The sequence below is a fragment of the Olea europaea genome, unplaced genomic scaffold (genome assembly GCF_002742605.1).
Source record: "Olea europaea var. sylvestris unplaced genomic scaffold, O_europaea_v1 scaffold626, whole genome shotgun sequence".
Lineage (NCBI taxonomy): Eukaryota > Viridiplantae > Streptophyta > Magnoliopsida > Lamiales > Oleaceae > Olea > Olea europaea.
This window is the reverse complement of record NW_019264618.1, coordinates 199,686-206,358: the sequence shown is the minus strand read 5'-3', so window position 1 is coordinate 206,358 and position 6,673 is coordinate 199,686. Positions and strand designations below refer to the sequence as shown.

At 31.9% G+C, this 6,673-nt stretch overlaps 1 long non-coding RNA gene across 1 annotated transcript; it reads right to left on the bottom strand.

Moving 5' to 3' along the window:
- Positions 1-1,431: 1,431 nt before the first annotated feature.
- LOC111389827 lies at positions 1,432-2,974 on the bottom strand. Its single transcript, XR_002701804.1, has 2 exons — positions 2,896-2,974; positions 1,432-2,410 (listed from the first exon to the last, which is right to left on the bottom strand). It is a non-coding gene; the product is annotated as an uncharacterized LOC111389827 (long non-coding RNA).
- Between the last annotated feature and the right edge of the window lie 3,699 nt (positions 2,975-6,673).

The window sequence follows — 6,673 nt, the reverse complement described above, 5'->3', positions numbered from 1 at the left end:
TGATTGTCTCACTTATGTTGACCTGTTGACCAATTTGTTAAAAACGTGTTTGCGATAAATGCGTCTTTTGTTATGTTAAATTGGTGATCAGATCCCTACACACCTGATTGTTTGAGACCCAAATAAATATAGCTTAACCCTATTCTTCACACATTCTAGTGAGCGTGTATTGTTTTTATCTTGTTCTTCATTTAGGGTTTTCTCTTTAAATTGTTCTTTGATGGTGGCTATTTTTGTTGTAAATCTTAAGTGAATTTAGGTTGTTTACCAAGTTTGGATAAGGGAGTGTTAGGTTTATTGTGGTAAACTTGTATATAAGTGAGGCGAGGGAAACTTGAAGAAATGTGTGAATTTTTCTTCAAACATTTGTACCAAATGATTTTAATCTATTATCTGGAATGTAATCTATTTTATAGATGCTAAACAGAGTATCGAACCCATTAGTTGGTGAAAAATTCCTTTTGCATTTCTTTATTTTTAGCAAATTTACTTTTGATAAATTGGTAAAACGATTGATTTCGACCAACATCTACTTTGTTGAAAAATTATCAAGGGGTGGAATTTGTCATTAGAAATTTTTCAATTGTTGTTACCAACGAAAACCAAATAATTGCATTTTTAATTGACTTAAAGCTTGAGAGTGGTTTTGTTTAATGGAATATTGTGATTAAGGTGTATGTTTTGCTAGCTAACTTGAGAAGGCATAACAAACATATATAGGAAAATGATTGATGCTTTAACGAGTTGCTCCAGGCTTGTCTTGTAGACCGCTAAAAAAATAGGTAGCAATTTTCATACCACTAATGCTAGTCATCTAGGCCCATGGACAGATAAAAAACAGGGGGCTGAGGTGCCAAAAATAGGTAGCATTTTCATACCACTAATGCTGGTCATCCATGCCCATGGACAGATGAAAAACAGGGATCTGAATCTCAGCCCCCTGTTTTTGATTTGTCCCTGAGCCTGGATCAGTAGCAGGCCTCTTTTTATACTTACATGATAAGGTCACTCTATATATGAAAATATGCATGCAGGAAATGACCTCCTTGAGTTTCGTTGAACAGTGGTTGCATTATAAAAGTAGAAAGTGACATGATCCATCTCGAATCACTCTAATAAATTCGACACATATCGTGAGTCGATGGTAGATATTAGCTAAATTCTAGACCCAACACCAAGGCGACATTGATTTGCTTTGACTGTGATGAATTTAAAAAAAAAAAAATTGATTGAGTTTCTTCTGAAATATAGACTAAAACTACCTGAACAACAATCAGTTTTCTCAAATTTGTACATATAATTTGAAATAAAGTACACCAATCCTTCAAATACAAACTATTCAAAATAAATTGCACAGGAATGAATTTACACTTCTTAACAAGCCAAAAGACTCTAAATGTCCAACATATTGAAAAGATATCAATTATGTAATGAGCATATGATATGGATACATTTTTATTATTTTTTATTTTTTAACAAAAATGCACGTATTCCAAAAATATGTATTGTAAAAATTGACAAGATGAGACATACAACAACTGACAATATGTGGCTCCACTTGATAGATCAATGGGATACAATGCTGCTCAACTCAACTACTATTTGATAAGAAAAATGTTGTCAAAATATATGAACTTATAACTCAGGGAGTGGATATCTAACAAATAAATATATTTTTTTTCTATTTATGCCAACATTCTGAAAACTAATATATAATAAAAATATCATTTTACAGTATTATAAGCTAAAATCTTTATTATTTAAATTGAATAAACTAATTTCTATAATTTAAAATCTAATGAGTTGTATATATTACTGAAAATCACACTAAAAAGGTACTCAGAATAACCATAATCATGCATTGATTAATCTCAATGTACATGATAAAGTTATTCAATTCTAAAATTTGAAATTCTGGTCATACGCGTGCAGAGTTGCTCAAAAGCAATAATCTAGTCATACACTATGAAAATATAATCACAATGGTGCAGAGCGAGTAAAATAACCATAACTGATTATATATTGTGGAAACTCACTACAATATAGAGTGAATAAAATAATCATATGGGGTCACACATTGTGAAAACACAATCACACCAATGCAGACCGAGTAAAATTACATGGGTACTTTATGGTAGTTTTGAAAACAACTTTAGATACGCTGAAATATTTAATACAACTATAACATCTAATGAAATGATTTAACTGAGCAAAATTTAACTTTAAAAAGAATTGAAAGCACTTTATTCTGAAAAATTATATTGTCAAACTAGCTATATAAAATATTTAATTTTTTGATTTAATATAAATTCAATAAATACTTATTTTTGAAAAATAAGTTTTTTCACTCACATGATACAAGCTACAGAGTCGGATGGTCAGTAAGCTTTCCCAATCTCTTCGTCACCATCTGAAATACATTACAAGATAATCAATTTAACCACTACCAAATCAAAAAACCTTTAATATCTAATGATATTATACTTAAACTAAAGTTATCAATATTTGAATAAATTTCTCAAATTTTCCTTTAATCAATTGGAGATAATACCACTTTCTAGTCCCTTTACTAATAAATAATTCATCAAAATAACTTTCATCCAAAGAATAAAAATAATTATCCCTTCTTCCATCTAGTGGAAACTTGAAATCACACTTGCAATTTACTTTATCTTGTTCCATAAATTCATGTTTTTTCATCACAATCATTTCCACTAATATTTATTCAAGAATCCAAATAAAATAAAACTCTAGGGTTTGTCCACAAATTAGTATCGCTAACTTTGATTCAAAAAAGAATTTATCAATCAAGCAACTTGAGCAAGAAAAAATTATACCCTTTCACTTGATCTCAAAATTAAACACTAACAACTTTAACATAAAATTAATCTCTACTTATTGAAGAAAATAAAGAGGAGAGAATGGAAATCAAGCTTGGACTACTTTTTTCCCTTATTCTCCTCCTCCTCTTCTTTCTTTCCTTCTTCTTTTCTTTATTTTCTCTTTTCTTTCCCTTTTTTATCTTCCTCCCCATTTTTTATTCTGCTCTCAGCTATCTCTATGTATGTAAAGCAAAAATAGGTTTTAAATATGACATTTGGACTCGATTAACCAATTTTTGCAAAGGAAGTCCCTCTTCTTTAATTAAGCATAACATTTAGTCCTTTAACTTCCAATAATATATAAGTAGATCCCAAAAAATTTATTTTATCCATCTCAAAGCCTCAAAATAATTTCATAATAAATTAAGCCCCAATAAAATAATTTATTTCATTTTAGTCTCTATTTGACTTTGACTTTGACAAGTCAACTTTTAATTTTTGATTAAATGAAATGGATTGTAACATAAGAGTCTTTGTCTCTTTGATGAGATGGAGAATTGGAGTCTAGTTACATGGAATTCAATAATACATAATACTTCTTCCTATGGAATGACTGATAAAGCAACTGAACTTTTTATGTCGGTTGGAGAGCAGGAAATGGGTACATAACGAAATAACATTTGTGGTTGTATTAACTGCTGCTAATCAGAGCTGACTCAAATGACTTGGGGTTTCAGGAGAACTCTATGACGAATAATTTTAAGGAATGAATACGCTTAAAATGGAATTTAAATAGGAAAAAGATCATCATCAAAATTATAGATTGTACATGGTGATTTGAAAGAAATTAGTTATATCAATGCATTGAGAGTCTCGTATGGTACCGACATAAAATATGATTATATGATCATTTTGTTATTTCTTGAGTTGAGCACTCTATGTCCATGCCCGATCGTCAACCCCCCCATTAGCACTCTATATCTATGCCCGACGGTCGACCCTATGAGCACTCTACATCCATGCCGACCATCAATCACATTAACACTCTACGTGTATGCTCGACTGTGGATCTCCATGAACACTCTACGTCCATGCCCCGACCGTCGACCCCTATGAGCACTATACGTCCATGCCCGACCATTGACCCCCATGAGCACGCTATGTCTATGCTGGGCCGTTGACCCCTATGTACACTCTACGTCTATACTGGATCGTCGACCCTCATGGGACCATCTACCATCATGCGGCTATCCAACACTTATCCATAAAATCATCAATAAATTGGATGGAGATCGCTTAACGACTGTTACGGATGCAACCAACTATCAGATAGTTGGGGCCCCCCACTTAGAATGTGAGCAGCGAAAGAGGTATATGGGACATGTGGTATTGTAATCGCCTAGCATTGACGTGGCTTCAGGCACCTATAAATACACCTAAGGCGAAACAGGTCTCTCTCATACGAACTTTGACTATTTGAATACCTTCTTTGCTATTCCTCATTCAATACTAATTCTCACGCCAGAGGTAAAATGGGGGAGAAAGTCCCGCCCTCCATTTTCAGGAAACACTGGCTTGTCAAAACAGTATAAGCACCATACGTAGCTCGAGAGGACGGAGGTATTGCTTCATTACTATTTCGCATACATTTTTTTTGTTACGTATGCATTGCTATTTACTGGGAAGGAGCTTTTACAAAATTAGATGCTGGAGTCATAATTCCAAATGTTGTGCTATGACTTGTTCATAGAGTTACGGTAAACTTCATTTGATATATCTGTTTCCTTTTATAAACTTCATTCAGTATATTTGTTTCCTTCTGGGACTACATTTCATTATGATATTTACTTTATCGTTTTGGATCTTCCATAATCTTCCAAGATTCTTCCCGAATTTGTAGGGATTCACAAGGTTAACTTTAAAGGTCTATAAGGTAACTTCTATAACGCCCCGACCCGCATGAACGGAAATGTCACTCAATCATTTTACTTTAGCCGTAAAGTTAGTTCAATATATTTTTAGTAGAAGGTATAAAGATTAAAATTTTAGAATTTAATTAAAAAATTTTCTTCTTTTTTTTTATTTAAACAATAATTCCAATTCTAAAAGAAAAAAATTTCAAATTTTTTTTTTGAATGGGTTCCATGCATGTAACGACCATTGACGTGAAATTTTGGCAAACTCAAACAGTAATTGTCAAATAAATTTGTTTTCATAGCTATCGACCTTGAAATTTCATCAAATTTTAATGTAAGGCAGTAAATTCCTTATAATACGACCTAGTCAAAAACTAGCTTCCGTCGACATCATACAGGGTATTAAAATATTTTTCAAAACTCAGCAGCGACCCGGTTGAAAGGTAAATCGCTGCAGTTCTCTTAAAATGGTATATAAAATTTCACCGACATCAAAACCACATGATTTCAAATTTATTCAGTAGGTAATCCATGAGACTATAAAATACAATTGGTTTCATCCAAAAATTCTAAGTAACGAGTGAGTTATAAATTTTTGAAAACAAGGGTAGAAGCTGAAAACAGAGACAACACTCAGCACAGTTTACTTTATGTGACATGTAACCTTTTACCGATATTGGATTGACATGATTCCAATTTTATTCAGTATTTAACTTATTAGACTATCCAATCCAACTGGTTTTGTATAAAAATATCAAGTAACGAAAGAGTTATGATTTTTTTTAAAGATGAGGCAGAAACTGAAATTTCTGAAGAACCATCAAAACTTTAAGTCGCTAACTTTTTTTTTTATACGGTGATTTTTAAATTCATTCCTATGACCCATATCTACTTTCAAACATAATTTATTCATAACTAGATCCACACAATATTCATAGGTATCGAATTTAAAGAAAGTGTAAACATCTCAAAATCAACTAAAGATGTAAATCACCGGCTTCTCCATGTCATGTTGCATCATCATTTACCATCATCTATGCCCCAAGGAAAATCCATTTAACCTGTAGGAAGGGAATTAACCTATGAGTTTGAAACTCAATAGATATCATTGGTGCAATTCGCTATCAAATTAGAAATTCCGAACTATAGATTCATACCGTCGCACGTAGATGGATTTCCTGCAAAATTCAATTACTATAGCATTATCATAATACGTAGAGCCGGAGAATGATCATTCAAACTGTTGTAGTGCTGAAGCACCGTACCCAAAGGTACCATTTCATTTAAACATTTATCGAAAAATCATATTTGAAAATGAATGAACACTTGCACCTCTACTTACCTTGAATTTTCTTGGATAAAAGAACAAAATGTACAGAAAGCCTTCCTTCTTTTCACCCTTGTTATTCCTTAAGCTTAACTTGATATAAAATATATTTTTTTTGAGTCAAAATGAGATGAAATACGAATTTGAAGAGGAGTGTAGTGAAAGAGCGACCTTCCACTTCTATAACCTTTCTTTTTAATGAAAAATTAAGTGGGGGAGTTGTATTATCATTAAATTTATTAAATTTAGTCTTTAACTAAGAATTTGAAGATTCTCTAAACCATAAAAATAATTCATATGAAAGTTTTATAAAAAACATCTACATAGTAATTCGAACCTGGGTTGCCTATATAAAATACCATGTAGATGACCATTGTGGCAACCCAATTATTCATTAAATCTTTGTAATCAATTTTACTTAAATTTAATCTCTTAAATTATTGGGCTTTTAATTAACTTATGACTTGGGCTTTCGTAATCTTACATGGGTTGAGCTTCCATAGGTCATTTCTAAAATGGGTTAGACTCGTGGTGCTAGATCATCACAAAATATTAGCATAATTCCATTTTATTTTTCTCGGCTACTACAAACCTTACACCTTAAATAA